The sequence below is a fragment of the Thermobia domestica genome, chromosome 6 (genome assembly GCF_964235325.1).
Source record: "Thermobia domestica chromosome 6, izTheDome1.hap1.1, whole genome shotgun sequence".
NCBI lineage: Eukaryota > Metazoa > Arthropoda > Insecta > Zygentoma > Lepismatidae > Thermobia > Thermobia domestica.
The window spans coordinates 273,557,425-273,575,742 of record NC_137459.1 but is presented as its reverse complement, the minus strand read 5'-3'; the positions used below and the strand labels follow the sequence as shown (position 1 = coordinate 273,575,742).

The 18,318-nt window shown below is 36.7% G+C and overlaps 2 protein-coding genes across 8 annotated transcripts in view; one reads left to right on the top strand and one right to left on the bottom strand.

Annotated features, from left to right (window-relative positions):
- The window catches only part of LOC145688499 (protein GVQW3-like), a 480,426-nt gene that overhangs the window by 148,427 nt on the left and 313,681 nt on the right, over positions 1-18,318 (top strand). The window lies entirely within an intron of this gene.
- LOC145688497 (epidermal growth factor receptor kinase substrate 8-like) overlaps positions 1-18,318 on the bottom strand; it is a 379,489-nt gene that overhangs the window by 321,251 nt on the left and 39,920 nt on the right. The gene's annotated exons all lie outside the window — the stretch shown is intronic.

Genomic DNA, 18,318 nt, shown 5'->3' with positions numbered 1-18,318 from the left:
TGCTCAACCCCCACCCCCCTCAGAACCCGGCCTATATGACTTGGATCAATTTTTTAATGGTATTGAGTATTTATCTTAATTATTTCGCGTTATATTTTACTGCCTATTTTTTAAAATTTTAAATGCCTATTTGCCTGCCTATTTTCCAGGTTTTTAGTGCCTAAACATCCGATCTCTAATTATCACAAATTCACTTGTGACCGAAAATTTGCTCAGTACACACGTCTTGCGTCAGGAGCATTGTGTAGATGTCCTATTATACATGTTGTGCACTTAAGGGAGAGAGACTTGTCTCTTGTAGAGCTCTGGACCAGTTACTGGTTGTTCAATACATATGCTAATTATTTTCCATCTTAAAGCACAGTTTGATATTACTGAATACAGAGAATGTGTGTGTGTGTGTGTGTGTGTGTGTGTGTGTGTTATGGCAGCCAATGTTTTAAAGATAGCTTCAAGATCATGGCTATGATAGTTGTTAATAAAATTATTTATGTTCGCTTGCGTGTGTTAGGTCACCGCACATGGTTCAGTCATGAACAACGATACTTCGGCCTGCAGAGCGGCCCTCACAGTGAAAATCCAGTCTACAGGAAAGGTCTAGGTGCCTGTGATAGCAACGGGCAACGGCGTAAAGTAGTTTGGTATGGGCAAGAAAGTGCATTGCTAACTAGTGAAAGGCAACAGGAAACAATCACTGTATCTTTCCCAAGAACGCACAGCACGGGAATGACATTTTACAACTGAATTACCCCAATTGGGTGTAAAGAAATAAACTCAGAATCCCATACTGCAAAAGTAGTCAGCTCCAGAGAATTTTTCTTGGGGGGGGGGGACAAGACATCTCTTAGTTACGGGCAGTTAATACAAACAAGAGAATGGAACGTTAGGAATCTAAACATAGCAAGACCTTGAAGAGAGAGATCCAATGACTGCACGTGGACATAGTGGGGATCAGTGAAGTAAAATTATTTCCGGTCAAATATGGAATTAACTAATGTACGAAAAACAGTCACTGGAGTTGGATTTGTAATGAATAATATAGGAAGACGAGTAAGAAGTTACAACTTAGTAAACGACAGAGTCATACCAGTAAAACTAGCTACGACACCAAGAGATACAATTATTATTCAGGTATCGGTCAATGGCAGCGCACGATTATGAAGTAGAGCAAGTTTGTGAATCTATTAAAGTGACATGAAAGACTTAACCGTGTCACTTAAAAGTGCAAAAACCATGGGGAAAATAAGAAATAGGAAAGTACAACGAAAGAAAAGCTCAATTTTGCACGAAGAACAGGCTAGTAGTACAAATACTCTGTTCAAGAAACAAGCGCAATATTTATACGTGGAAAATGTCAAGAGATTTACAGAGGTACCAAATAGATTATATACTCGTTAAGGAGAAGTTCAGAAATCAAATTAAGACCTGTGGAAGTTACTCAGGAGCAGATGCGGATAGTGACCACAACTTAGTCATGATAAAGAGTAAGTTGAAATTTGAGAAGTCAGAAAAGAAAGAAAAATTAAGACTTGATACAGAGAAGCTAAAGCACAAAGAAATTCAAGGAAGTTTACCTGAAAGATAATAGACAAGATAGCACACGAACGAAGGAAGAAATTAACAAGGAATGGTAATTCAGAAAAACTGGACTGTTTCCTACCGCAAAGTTTTGGGTCACGAAGAAAAGATAGCAAGGAAAGAATGGATCCAACCAAGGAAATTATGGACTTAGTGTATGAGAGAAAGAAACTGAAGAATATCAACAACGCTAAAGCTAAGACGCAGTATAAAACAAATCAGATCATTCGTTAATGCAGGCTTACCAAGGAGGAGTGAACAAGACAACAATGTGAATAGAAAATGATATGAACATAGGAAGTGTAGATTTGGCTTTTTAAAAAATGCGCTATAAGATGAAGATCCATACCCGAAACTGTAGATGAAGTGAGAACACGGAAGAAATATTTAGAAAGGATCTATGGAAGAGAATCAACTAGAAGAATTAAAAAGCATGGAGGAAGTAGAAGCAGCAAGAGGAAAGTGTATTCAAATCCGAGTACGACAAAGTATTATAAGACTTAAAACCTGGAAAAACTCTTAGATGAGATACCGGGGGAAATTTTACGAAGTGCGAACAGGAAATTCAGGACAAATTGTATCAATTAATTAATAACATTTATGAAGGGGAGGCATCTACAGACTTTCAGACCAGCAAGATAGTAGCAATACCAAAAGGAATAAATGTGAGAATCACGATAAGCTTGATTGCGCATGGTTCAAAAAACTCTTAAGATATCTATAGAAACTTCGAATCTAGAATACAAGTAGTACTAGCAGACGACCAGTTTGGATTCATAAATAAAACCGGAACGAAGTAAACAATACTTCACTTAGGAGAATTGCTAGAAGACATAATCCAAGTGCCAAGAGCAACTTACGTAGCATCTGTGAACCTGGAAAAAGCATTTCATAATGTAGAATGGAACAAACTGTTCGGAACTCGGAATTAAGCAACAATGAATTATAAGAAGCGAAGAATAATATATAACCTATACAAAGAACAGAAAAAAATATTTGGTCTAGGAATTAATTCGTGCGGTTGGTACGCACATATTGAAGCTGTAGTACAAACACAAAATACATAAATACCTTAAGAAAAATATTGTCCATCGCTAGCCACCACTTTCGCCCATCTGTCAGGCAATGTACGGATTCCGTGGCGAAAGAAGTCCTCATCCTTGGAAGCGATCCAGTCAGAGACCCATGTTTCGATATCTTCTGAAGAAGTAAACCGCTGTCCAATCAAATCGTTGTTCATGCAATCGAACAAGTAGTAGTCCGAAGGATCAACGTCTGGTGAATACGGCGGGTGGGGTAAAACTTCCCATCCGACATTTTCTAAATAGGTTTTGACCGGTTTTGCGACATGTGGGCGAGCGTTGTCATGTTGAACAATAAGTTTATCATGTCTGTTCTCCCATTCTGGTCGTGTTCTGGCCAGAGCTTGCTTCAAACGCATTAATTGTCGTCGATAACTTTCTCCATTCATAGTTTCACCCGGTTGCAGCAGCTCATAGTACACCACACCTTTCATATCCCACCATATGCACAGCATAACCTTTGCACAGTGAATATCTCGTTTTGGTTGTGATGGACCTGGTTCACCTGGTTTCACCCAGGCCTTTTTTCGTTTAGGGTTCTCGTAATGGATCCACTTCTCATCACCCGTAATAATTCGATGCAGAAACCCCTTTCTGCTCTGTCGTTGAAGCAGCAATTCGCAAATGGTTTTTCGTCTTTCAACGTCTCTGTCTTTCAATTCATGTGGAACCCAATGTGACATCTTTTGAATCATTCCCATGGCTTTCAAACGTTTGGAGACTGTTGTTTGATCAACGCCTAATGCTGCTGCAAGTTGTTCCTGCGTTTGACACGAATCCTGCTCGAGCAATGCTGTCAATTCTTCGTCTTGAAATTTTTTTGGCTGTCCAGCTCGCTCTTGGTCTGCCAAGCCGAAATCACCACTTCTAAACCGTGCAAACCACTTCTGACACGTTCGCTCAGCTAGAGCATGGTCACCATACACTTCCACCAAAATACGATGACTTTCAGTCGCACTTTTCTGCATGTTAAAGTAATGCAGCAGGACACCCCGCAAAAACACTTTATCAGGCACAAATTGCGCCATGTTCACTTAACTACAAACTGGTGTTGTTGACGCTTTAATCCACTGCCCTATACTACGAACGATACGCGATGACAGGGGTTTGCAACACATGTGTGGATACACGGAACTGTGGGACGCTCCGTTCGTTGCGCCATCTCTTGTCCACCAGCACGAATTAATTCCTAGACCAAATAATTGAGGTACATACCTCAGCAAAAAACCTGCAACATGAACAAGTTTCTGCTCCAAAATAAGTGTGCAGGGGAGGACGCCGAGGTTTCTCCTGTGGTGATTCGTGCCACTTAGACGTTATGTTGATTCAATACGCTGTTGGGCGTAGTTTCACAATAAACTTAGATGCTAATGTTGCAGGTTTTTTGCTGCGGACTGTACAAAGGAGAGAGAGAAAAAAAAATAGCAATTCAGAAAGGGGTTAGACACGGACGCTCAATTTCAATTTTGTTTAATCCGTAAACTAAAAAAGCAATAAAAGAAATTAAGGACATCCACAACATAGGAATAACAGTTTACAGGCAGAAAATTGCATTCTGGGTTAGCGGACGATATCTGGCAGACAGTAAGAAAAAACAGACAGATCTAAATAGTATGAAACAGCTACTTTGCAGCAAATTCAACACGAAAATTAACAAGAGCACAACAAAAGTTATGAAATGTGCTAAAAAACAAACAAGAACATGATCAAAATAAGAGACCACCTGGTGGAAGAAGTGAAACAACTCTTACTTAGGGAGTAAAATAACGAATGATAGCAGGTGTAAACATAATGCAAGATCCAGAATAGTTTAGGCAAAGAAGGCACGAAGAGAAAGAGAAGCTTCTAACCGGGAGCATTGGCATAGAATTGAAGAAAAGGCTGATGAAAGCGTATGTGAGTGGAGTGTGGCATTGTATGGATGTAAGACATGAAGACTACTAGAAGAAGAGAAAGCCTTCGAAATTTGGTGTTATAGAAGAATGAAGATTAGATGGACAACGCATCGAAGGAGGGAGTATTGGAAATTTTAGGTGAAAAAAGGGGTATAATGAAGAATATTTAAAAAAACAGATAGGATGATTGGACACATTATGAGACATGGAGATCTCGTTAGTAGCTATGGAGGGAATCGCAGAAGGAATACTTATTATTAGAGGAAGGCCGCGATTGAAATATACGGACCAAATAATACAAGATATACGAAAGAAAGTTATATATAAACTCTGGAACGAGATAGGGACAGTGGAACGCTGCGTCAAACCCATGGAGAGATTGCTGACCTGAAATAACGAAAGTGGCAGTTCAAGTGACATTTGATAAAATTGGTGCAACAAAGTGGTTCATGGAAACTGGTGACAACATTGGAAAATAAAGTGGCGAATACAATGCACGCCATATTTCTAGAGTGTGATTGAGGTATGATATTAGTTGAATATCTGTTTTCCAAGTGATAAGTGATTAAACTCTTTGTGATGTAGACTTAATAAGTAACTTTCCAGTTCAAGTATTTCACTCTTGAGAGAGTACTTTTCGGGTGATTTTCGCGAACGATTCAGGTGATTTTTTCAGATTTCATAAATTTTTCTTTAACAACCGCACGACATGCCATAAGCATTTTTTTTAGAAGTCACAAATAGTGGTTTGCTCTTGGATTTTTCTTCTTTTTTTACTAGTTTCCGCAAAATTATTAACATTTTGATCCATATTTCATTAACAATTTTGCAATGTCGCGTAGGGTCACTTCTAACGAAAAAGAAAATCTACAAGAAATAGTTTACTTTTTTTTTAAAGGAGGGTTTCAAGAACGACTATTACGATTTTTTTTTTTAATTTTAGAAATTGCAGCGAGAAAGTTCACTACGGTGACCCCTACATTTTTTTTTCGAGAATGTGATACGTTGCACATTTCTGACTCAAGCTAACTAAAAGTACTGCAAGAATTGGCAGTGTGGTATAACCGAATATTATTATTATTATTATTATTATTATTATTATTTTGGATGAACGGAGGGGTTCTTGATACAGGGAAGACTTAAGTGAAAAACATTAAAATGCTTCCAATATTGCAGCTGACAAAGAGTTGTCAATAATGATGATTCTACATTCGATGTACGTGTGTTGTTAGATACTTAAACTATTTGTTTTATATAAAACGTCCATTTGTGGGTCCCATCATCACGCCAAATCTATTTTATGGATGAAAAGAATTACGGTTTGCTGACTGATCAATACCCTGTGGTAGATTTTAGGCATAATCAATTTCCGAAAATTAACCGCGAAGAGAAACGAAATCTCAGTTTTACAGATTATGTCCTGTAGGTTATGGGAAACGGATGACTAAGGCAAGTGAATGATGGAAAAAATAGTGGAATGTGGGAGGAAACGGGAGTACCTTGAGAAAAGCAAAAGACAGATGTTATCCACCAAAAACTAACTTGGCCGGGGATCGAACCAGGGACTCCACGCACTAGAGGTAAGCGCTCTACAATTGAGCCACCGCGCCATAGTCACAAAGGTGGAATATGCCAAATTTCAAAGTAATGAATATTTCAAAGGGTGCAAAGAGGTGTCAAAAAAACTGACCCTGAAGTGACATGCAGGTGGCATGGCATTTTATATACACCCATAACACATCTTATCTAATTTAGTAACAATGATGTCAAAAGGAAAAAAAAAAACAATTATTTTAGTTCTATATTAAGCATTCATTACAGCTGTGAATTATGATTAAATTGTAAAGAGCACAATATACATGAAACAGGAAATCATATCACGGCATTGTAAAGTGACATTCTAAATATATGTACCTTCTTACTTTAATGTTCTGTAAAGTTAAGAAAATACAACACAGGCACCTCAATTACATTACTTTTGCGCGGGAGACGGGCTCGATATCCGGCGGACGCTCATGTGACTCAGATCTCACATTAAGCTGTAGGTCCACATTTCACATGTCATTGGCTGCTGAATGGGTCGCTAGACTTAAACCAAGAATCAATTACATTACTATTTACAAAGATAGAAACTGTTACCTGTGTCTGCTTCCTCCATTTTAATCCTGTCGATTATAATCGGAGAATACTACAAAGAATGTTCAGCACACAAAAAGAGTCCCCTAACATTACTATGAAACAATAGTATAAATGAATATCTAACCTGTTTATTCAGAATGAAATATTCATACAATGTGTATTTCCTCCAATTATTATATACAAGCACAAATCTTAAATTGAAACTGTCTGAAGATAAGTGATATGATTCAACCTGCAAGAATCCTTATTTTTTGCGGCATTAGGGCGCAAGTAATAATACATACGCAGGGCATGGTCTAATATAGTTGTCCCCAACCAGTGTGTAGCAAGCAAAATTTTGGAATTTAAAGATCATGAAGCATATACTAATTAGTTAAAATAAATTGAAACAATTACCACTCAAAGTCTCCAGCGGCAGCAACAATGCTCAGTGCTAAATAGAGTCACAACTCTTTAGCAACAGATACTTTTATACTATTATGATTATTTATATTATTAATGAAAAATCGAACAAGTGTGACAAGTTCAAACGTCGTCGGCGTTCGGCAAAGTGTGTCGTCAGCCTGAAAACTTTGAGAAGCACTGATCTAACGCGTTCAATGTTACTAGTATATTTGTTCTGGATTACTTGGGAATTCAAAACTAATATGACTATATACCAGTCAGACCAATATGTTCGTATACTAATTGACTACGTAATTCACTGTAGATCAGCTAAATTATGTATATAGGAGCTTTTCATGATGATGACATTTGTTTTGAGGTCTTTACTAGAAATCTACTTTGTTTTTATAACGGTTACCTAATAAATAAAATTTAGCTAGTGAAATCTCTATCTTGCATAAAAGGAACCATCGAACCCGATTAGAATGAAATTAAATTACAGATGAAAATAGAGTTTTATAAGAGTCTACTGTCATTTTTTTTCAACATAGCTACGGTTTCCTATGAACGCGTAAGACTGCAACTAGTTTTCTTTCGTACTGCACTAGAATTAGCTAGCATTCTGGCCTCAAATGTCGTGAAGGATTCCTGATACCCAAATGACAATATAAAATGTTCAAGGCAAAGGTGCAAAGACGAACAGGACCAATTTACTTTTTTCCTGTTCTAACTAATTATATTTCTTGGAAGTGGGCTACAATATATATCCACTTTCCATTGAACTGGCCTCCTCAACTGATATTAAGGCCACATATTACTATCCGCAAAGGGAGGATGGAAACTGCTTTACGATTCCGAAACAATTCCATGTGTTCTACCCTAAGTGAACTATTTCTGTTCAAAGTGTCACAAATTTGTTCAGTCTAAGTTGTTCTTTATCCTATTATGAAAAATGTTTATATACAGTGAGAAAACTGCACTAACGTCAAAAGATTATATTTTGAAGAATGAAATTTCTTATGTACAGAAATATTTGTAGAATAGATGGTGAAGTTGTATATCCTGATGTTTAATTGTTTAACTGTGCCAAATTCCGTGAACTATTTTAATACACAGCAACAATACAAAATACATACGCATAGTTCTCGAAGTTTACGACCAGTAGTCAATTTCAATAAGTATGTACCACCTAGAAACTTCAGCTACTTAGCATATAAACCTCTCTTTGGAAGGAGAGCTGAGTCGCAAAGATTTTTTTCTTAAAGTATTTGAATTTCTACAAAACAATGTCTCAATAAGAAATTTGCCCATAGTGAATGGACTTAAATAATTTCTCCTTCCTTATGGTAAATTTTATGTGTAGATAATATTTGTATGAGAATATGAGGTACAATATATAATTCTGATATGCTATACATAAAATTTTTTAATTTCTAAATTCTTGCTGGTGCTTTTAGTATTAAAACAAACAACTTAAATCTAGCAGTAACCAAAATCATTAATATAATGGGAAAATGTATCAGGAGTATACATCATCTGCCGTTCACACAGTGTTCCCTCACCAAGAACCAATACCTACTTGCTTTTACACTTATTTGATATTTCTTCTTGTTGATACGGCCTTGACAAACTTTTTCTTCTACATGATATAAATTACACATTTCGTTTACACTTCAGTTGGTAGCTACTTTTTTTTTTACCCATCCGAATTTATAATCAAGCGTTTTACATCGATTCAACCTTATCAGATTACCTATGATAAATAAATATCCCAGAGTATTTTGTAAATTACGAACTAAAATTATTATGAAGAACTTTAAAAAAATAATAGGATATAAAAAAATACTACCACTACTGAAAATAAAATAAAAGATATAAAGAAAATTAATGTGAATTTCAAAAGAATAATTAAAACAAAATCACCCAAAATACACAGGCTCATACCCTGGCTTTAATAACTAAAATATTTATTATTAAGGACATGAAAATAAAATATTTTTTCGTACAATTACAGCATCATGTTCTTTCCTGTTTTATATTAATATTATATTATATACATATGCAAGCAATGTATTATTCGTCCACTGATTTAGATGCTAGATGTACAGAAGTTCGGTCTATGAAACCAAAAATAAAACTGAATACCATTGTAGCCCTTTAAAGGAATTCTCACATTGCATGGTCCATCATTAGAAATGCAACTTTTCCTCAAATTTGAAGCAGTTATTTTACATTTACGTAAATTATTCTAAACCATTCATATTAATTTGAAAATATAAACCACACAAATTCACGTAAGATTATCTTTCACGTGTAGATATTGCATTCTAGAAAGGCATTTGTCAACACGATAGATCCCATATTTCTCTTATGTCAAATGAAACTAAATCCAGTGTACAAGGAAAATAACCATAAGACTCGGCATCTTAAAAGAAATGAAAATTACAATCCCTGCAGCAGTGTAATAAGTTCTATGGCAGTCCCAGGCTTTCTTCTTTGGCCGTTGAGTTCAAAAGAATGGTAACTAACTTTCATGCTCTGACCTACTTTAAAAACTTCCGCCTATGCAGGAGGAGCAACATGAATCCTTTATGGCTCGTTTCACCCATTGCACTAACAGTTTTTTGTCGGAGAATGTGCACAGAGACGCGATATATACCTATAATACATAACAAGGTGTTTTTAAACTAGAGACATATGGTGTAATTTTGGAGCTTTTTGTTGCACGTTTGTGGAGAGTACTTTTGCATCTGTCAAAGATATTACAAATTCTATAAGTAGAAATAACAATCAAAAGAGAAACGCCTAAATTCAGATAATGACGTCTTTCTATCTAGCCTGTTTATTCAAATTGTAATTGCAAATATCAAAGCATATTTGGTCTATGATCCACTAGAAATATTAAGATTTACCTCCCTTTTAAGATTGCAAAATACTTCATTTCAAAGAGTAAAGAATGATTGCAGAACGGACAAGTAAATTTATCGGCCAACGATTACATCAAACTGTTTAGTAATTTTCCTTATTTAAATTGCAGCTGCGCACACTATACAACAACATTTCAGTCACATTAACTTGACATGCATGAATCCATACCAAGAAAGCATTCACTCGCAAAGTTATGTTAGGCTGTTACGGTTTTTCAGTGTCGGAATGTGACTACCTTGATCTACGATAAGTCGGAATCAGACTCTTTCGGTGACTAATAAAATTGAAATATTTTAAAGATATTGTTCTAAATAGTCAAAGAAAACCCATACCAGCTTTTCATATATTTTACTGTAATAGGCCTATATGTCTTCTTCAAGGAGGTTTTAAGATATGTATTATGTAGAGAAGAGAAGAGAAGAGAAGAGAAGAGAAATGTCCCACTTCAGCACAAAAGCAACATGAAACTGAACCTACTCAAAGTGGGACCCAAACATGAATTGTACCCTAGTCGAACAGACCCTCTGGGACTCAGACTCAGAAAAATGACTACAGAAAGTACCAATGTTAGCCACGACTGAGCGATAAGTACACTTATTACAAAGAATACCACCCTTTTTATGTATTACTCTGTATTCCACTCCACAGGAAAAATAGTACAAGAAATGTCACCTCTTAAAATATTTATGGCCTTTCAGAAAAGCGAGTTACGCAAATTGAAGGTTCCTGAAGAAAAGATCATGTGCTTCGGATCTCACATCAGTCTCTAAGCTCGTATTCCATGGAGCCTCGATCCAGGAAAGTGACAAATTCAAATTTGAAGAACTTAAATACCATATATTTGTGAATTCAAGACTAGATTTCCTGACGAAAAGTATGAAATGCTCTTATTTTCGTAACATACATAGTGGAAATTTTCTTTACTGAACAGAATAACGAGCTTCCATTAAGCTCTTACCCTATTCCTAGAGGTCAATATATTTGCTGATTTTTAGTAGTTTTAACGTTGTGAAAATACACCCGGTATGTAGATGTACTTTCTGTAATTCTTAATTTATTTTTTTAAGTGAAAAAATAGGGTCGTCTTGGATGTAGAATAGTCTTGCATTTAGAAATATACGATAAATGAGAATCAATGTGAAAATTTTAGTTTAAAACATAACTGAACACTTACGACATATGCACTGAAGGAAGATTTGATCATTTGTTCCCTCACGTTTCATTTTTCACATTTATGTCCTTTAGAATAAAGAGGCTAGGTGTAACTGGGAATCAAACAGGAAACGCGCGCATCCAAGGAAAATGTGATATTTATGCAGCTGAGAGCCATTTTTCGGTTTTCACTAAGTATCAGTAATATGAAATGGTACACAATTATGTCATATGTAAATCTTAGTGCTCAATCAATTGCCAACAGAACTGTCAAAAACTTTGATGGAATAAACTGAGAACGCATATTGTTTACTTGGATCATAGTGAATACACAAACTTGCTAAGCTTACATATTGTTTTCTTCCAGTTACAGCAAACTGTACTCAGATTGGCTCACTCATTCTGAAGATTTGAAGATAAGAGATTATGTGCGTGGATACTAACTTACAGGCGACTATACAGTGGATTCCTATTCTAAACATTAATTTATGTATCCTATTCATATATGAATTAATATTTTGAATAGAATCTCATTGAATACAGTCGATCGCAACAAAAGTTTGTTCGCACTTCCCGCTGTTATGGTGGCTACAGCGTGTGCCTCAGATGCAAGTGGTACCACGTTCGATTCCCGTGGGAGAGAACAACTTAAATACATTACAGTGGTTTGTATTCCACCTTAAACTGAAGTACCTATATAGCCTCAAGTGCTGAAACTGGACGGTAAACTTAAATAATAAAATAATAATACTCGTTATAATGCACGAATAGAAAAACCAAAATTGAATCAAATCTCTGGTTTTCCGTCAGGTTGTTCTGTTATGTTGGCTAAAGACGACTGATAATGAAAGCAAATGGTAATTAAATAACCGATAGAATGATAATGTGGGGAGGGGAGACAGGGAAATCCAGAGGAAACCCATAGATACGATGTTTCCACCATAAATTCATGCGGCTTGTGATCGAGCCTCACATCCCTTACACCAGAGGTGAGTGCTCTGTCCATTGATCCACTGTGCCCCTCGGAATAACAAAATATGAACAAGCAATCTTTAACAAATAATAACTGATCTTAACATCCATGTATACACAACTTATCACAACGTAGTATAACATTTACACTGAATATATACTAGATCTAACGGACATAAAAAAAAAAAAAAAAAAAAAAAACTAGTTTAGAATGCTCCAAGAACATTGCTAGAACGAACTTGAAAGCAATAGAGAGATGGAGCGGGCAGGATAACTGTGATTGTTCCTGCACGTAAATCTTTTTATCCCTACCTTTCCTTTCACGCGAAAATTCGCAAAATATCTCTCTATGTCTTACGATTCCCGAGATATGTCTCCTTAAATCTCCCGAAATCGGAACTATGTTTTTGGTCAATACCTCGGGAACGGTAAGTCACCGAGACGATATTGGCATTAATACTCTGGTACCGATATTAGCTGGTGGCCAGTTGGACAGTGGCTACCGGTTACTATTTGAAACCAAAATATTTATGATCCTCTTAGATATTGATCAAAACCAATACCATCTCTATAACTTAGGGTTCCAAAAGTATGGCTCCTTAAATCTACAATTTTTGGTCGAAATCTCGGCAACGGTAAGAGTAGCGCGAAAACTTCGAACACCTCAGATAATTTTTGATGCTCTATCGAATAGAAGGCTAAAAATTGAAAAACTCGCAAATAACAGACACCCACATAGAGAATTCATTAATGAACTAAGTTCGTTGAAAATGTATACCGAAGTTATCACAGAATTTAATTTTCCCCTAGTGCATATAGTGGTTAAGAGCTTGTGGCAACTACGTAAAAAAAAAAAAAAAAAAAAAAAAAAAAAAAAAAAAAAAAAAAAACTTTCTCACACTACTTCACACCTCAGACAAGTGCATAACCTCATGAACTCGTTGTCTTCCATGTCTTACAATAATTTTCTTGTACCATACCATAACCCTTTATTCTTTTCTTTACTGATACTGGCTACAGAATGAGAAAATATTTACTTGTAGTTATTAAGTTGTGTTGGAGTTTGTTGTAATCTGCAGTACTTGAGTAGGCCTACTTGTAATGTCGCTGCAATTCAAAAGGAAGAACCTTGTAAATTCGATATATATATATATATATATATATATATATATATTACTTCTTGTACTGTTTTGTAGCTATAATTGCAGTACCATTCTGATTGTTCAAAATTATGTATGAAATACGAACTTATCACTTCAGGGAACTTTATGACCATTTAAAACAGTATTTAACTAGACACCAAACAACTAGAGAAATATCCAGTAAGAATTCCTAAAGAGTAGTAATGACGACAAAAACGTTAATTACGAATTGCATTGATGATTATTCGCCAAAAGAAGTATTTAATATCTTGGATTCTTTTTCCAGCTACGAACATAGTAAGAAATAAGTAGGTTCAAATATCTGAGTAACTAGCATACCTATATTTGAATGTGCAAGCTCAGGAATTTTATTTCCGTTGAAAACTTTTCTCGGAAACACAAATCACATTGCTGATACGTAAGGCTACGATGGCACATACAAATAAAAGTCGAATTATTGAAATGTTACCAAATGAACAGATTTAAATGGGAAAAGTTTGTTATAAATCTATTTTGTGAAACAATGAAACATTTTCCGTTAATTTCATGTGTAGTTACATCCTATTTTGTGTAACACCTGTTAGGTAAGTAACACCTGTTAAATTACATTTCTTACACGATTTGTCATATTGAATTTAAAATAATAATAGTAATACGTTATGCTATAAGCCTCGTTTTACTTGTAATCGTTTAAGTGTTTGTCATTTTGAATTTCGAAAGGGATTAGGTGCCGTGTATTTGTGATCAGCAAAGGTGGCACCCAGAATATATTATTCAAAATATCATTATCATAGGTATTTTGCCATTATTGGCAGGTCACTTACCGCAGCTAAGAAGCTTCCATGCTCCACTATCTTTCGGTAACCTTTTCGTCTTCACGTACAATTTTTCTGTTTTGATATCGTCCAGAGTTTTTAGTAGTCTTCACCCTTTCCCTCTCTTTTCTGCCACCATACCTTCTGGCACGTCTCTCATGATACAGCTCCAAATGTCCCAATCAGTTTCTCTTCCTCTTAATATAAAATTGTTCTATCCCCTACCATTTCTAAGATCCTGGCATTCATTCTCCGCTTGACCTACCAAATTATCTCCATTCTTCTCCATACCGATATTTCGAAAACTTCCAGTCGTTTCTCATTTTTTTGTAGTGTCCATGTTTCTGACTCATAATACAATATTCCACACGAAGCATTTTATGAGTTTTACAAAATAGCATTTTCTTTCTCCTAAAGGCTTCTTTCGCCATTCCTATCATTGCTTTTATTTCATGTTCGCACTTTATATCATCGCTAATAATACCACCCAAGTATGATAACTAGCCACTTGTTCTATTTTCTCCCCTACTACTATAATTGACACGTACCGCTTCGTTCCAATCACCATAACTTTTGTCTCTCTTGACATTTATTTCTAATTCTACATTACCAGCGTTTAACGGAAAATAATTTCTTGAAAGACGAGAAATACACGAATCGATAGACATAAAAGTGAATAAAATTTTGTGTTCTATCATAAAGTCTCATACCTAATTTTCGAGGAAAAAACTAATTATTTTGTAAACCAAAAATATAACAATATACAAGAACCATGCCACCTATTACGGCCATCCACATAATGACCAGAGGAAGGCAAGACAAGGGAGGTAGGAGAGAATGAGGACAGATGTTTTAGTACATTGACCGGGACAGGACGTTTGGGCGAATATATATTTCTTACACTTCTATCTTTATCTTACCTCATTTATCTATCTATTTTCTATCTTATTTATTCATCTAAATTAAATAAAAAATATTTAAATAAAAATCATGTAGTTTTATCTTTTAAAATTTGCATTTGCTGCACCATCCCGTCTAAAATTTGTGAAAGACGGGAAAGCAAAGAAAGCTTTGATTTGCTCTCTAGGACCAATCAGAACACGTTGTTCATGATAAACAGCCAATCAAAACATTCGAATTGTTTTATTTAATTTTCGATACTTAAATCGATTAACTTTCGATACTCCATGTGATAGAAGCTGCTCACCGCGCGTTGCAGTCTGAGTTGCAGCTGGACCATCCTTCGATCTCGAGACTCATCGAAGCTCTGAGGAGAGCGCAAATGAAGAGAGATTTGGTGTTTGAAATAATGGTGCGGGGTGAAGACCCACCAGAAAAGAGAGAAATACATAAAGGCCGATGACGGAATCAGAAAAATTGTAAATAATTTTGGTAATATTGAATTCATTGAGTATTGAAGAGTGTTAGCCCACAACGTCGTCATGGATTGATTTTTCGCTTGTTCTCGAGTTTTTTACTTCAACATGTTGATCTAATTTTTGTATTATGTAAGAAAGAATAAAGGAAAAAATGAAATGAAATCTTTGAGTTTTACGTCCCACGGTTATGCCGGTTAGGCTAAAGGAGACGGTGATGATGAGAGATGAGTGAAATGGTGGAATGAAGAAAGTGGGAGGAAACGGGAGAACCCCGAGAAAACCCACGAGCACGGTGTTTGTCCACCACAAAGTTCACTTGGCGGGGCCTGGGATCGAACCCGGGACCCAAAGCACCAGAGGTGAACGCTCTACCACTGAGCCACCGCGCCCCCCAGAAAGAATAAAGGAATCAGACGAACTGTTAATGTTAATTAAACCATATTGATTTAATTTTTGTATTACGAATATTAAAATTTGTTTTCTTTCGTATTACGTTTGCCAGACTTCTCTTCGTTAAGTCCAATAAAGAACTACCAATAAAATTTCCGCGCACTCGAGTTGAGGGAAAGATGTTAATACAGAGTGTCTAAGACAGTTTTGGAACTGCAGTATGCCGTATTTCTGGTATCATTTTTTTTATTAACATTCCAATATAAAAATCAAAACTTAACACATTTTTTTTTCGTCCCATGGTAAGCATTTAATCTGCATTAAAGAAAGTGGCGAAAAAAAAAAAAAAAAAGAATGATTTCAAAGTGAAAAATAATAGTTAAGTGTACATATATTGTTCATTTAGCCACTAAAAATGTGTTTGACATTCGCACTGATTGCATAACTACAGTAGTAGGCTTGCTTAAAGTTCTTTAATGGAATAGGCCCGTCATGTATGTAATGTAGTCAATCATATCTAGTCTGGTCTACTTACCTTTGGCTTGAAAAGTTATGAAATAAAAAGCACACATAACTTTGGTTGAAACTTAAATTTACAAAATTTAATTGTTAAGTTTTTAGAATTTTGAAATTCCAGTATTTCTAGTATGTAAGACAAAATCCAGTATAATTCAAGGTCTTCCACTATAGTAGACACCTTGTGATATCTTGATTCGAACTTAGTATTCAGCGCCTAACATAACGACTTTTTAACTCGCGCCCACACGGCGGGGCCCAAACGTCACGTACCGTGTAGGGATGGCCAGAACCGGTTCCTGGTGGAACCGGTTTTCGGGTCTGAACGGATCCGGTTCTAGAAGATCCAGTTCTGGAACCGGTTCTTCGGATCCAGTTCTGGAACCGGTTCTTCGGATCCAGTTCTGGAACCGGTTCTTCGGATCCAGTTCTGGAACCGGTTCTTCGGATCCAGTTCTGGAACCGGTTCTTCGGATCCAGTTCTGGAACCGGTTCTTCGGATCCAGTTCTGGGCCGGTTCCGCTGGAACAAACTTTGTGACCATCCCTACGCTAAACCCGAGCTGCTGGCAAGCTGTGAATAGTGTGCTAGATGAAATGGTGGAAGCGACAGGCAGGCGCCCAGGCGGCGGCAGCTTGTCTCATTTGGCTAAATAAATTGGGTAACTGGCAAACTCATTGGTAAAAACAAGGAAACTGGCTAAACATGTGGCTAAACACCCACTGGTGGACCAATTTTTTTTCCGGGGCACAAGCGGGTCTGGGCGGGAAGGCACAAGCGCATGGTACTCTTTGCATTATTTTTGAAGGTGAACTTTATCCCTCCTTTACGGGTCTTTGGGGGCTTTCGGATCCAGGCCCGGAACCGGTTCCAGAACGGTTCTGAAAACCGGATCTCCGAGAACCGGTTCCTCGTGGAACAGGTTCCGCCGGAACCGGAACTTTGTTGCCATCCCTAGTACCGTGCATTGACTGTGTCTGAACGTTGGAGAGGCCTTTGCACATGCTGGAGTGAATATGTGATACGAAGCTTTATTGTATTTCTCACAGTACTGAACCTTGGCTCGGCTGTCCTGTCCTGTGATCAATATACTGAAGTGAAACTGATACTAAAGTATACCCTCATCAAGCTCTTCATTACGATGCAAAGAAGAAACAGTACATAGTATGTTTAACGAAATCAAGTCCAAAATCATCATTAGCTCTAATGTTAATTGCTGTTTGAATAACAATATCCAACGATTATATATCGATAGATGACTGGGAGTGAACAAAATTGTACGCCTGGAGGTAATAGTTTTCGAGAGATACTAGTTCGGGACATTCAGTCGAAAAAAGGGGGGGAATAAATCTTTGAGGTTTTCGTCTCACGGTTATGCCGGTTAGACAAAAGGAGACTAATGATGAGTAATGAATGAAATGGTGGAATTAAGAAAGTGGGAAGAAACGGGAGAACCCCGAAGAACCCCACGCATAGTGTGTGTCCACCGCAAAAGTTCACTTGGCGGGGACTGGGATCGAACCCGGGACCCCAAGCACCGGAGGTGAACGCTCTACCACTGAGCTACCGCAACCCCTCAGTCGAAAAAGAGATTTCTGAGGCCAGCTATTCTGAATGAGGTTTTCCCCTCATTCACACCACGCAAATGCTGGGATGGTTCCTAATATACAGGTCCAAGGCTGCTTTCTTCACCCAATCCTTTCTTCCTTCCCTTTCCTCAGTGTGATCACCGAGAGACGTCATCTCTCATACGTGAAGAACTAACTATAAGCCTAGATGCCAAAAACCCAGAAATTATTTCCTAATCGTAATCGAGAGAAACTAATTTTTATGGAGCTAAACATTACGTTGCCAATCTAATGTAGTTGATAATTTTGTTCTGCTGAAATAGATTAGTCATATATTTACAGGTATGTACTGTATATGAAAAATACACACTATTAAGA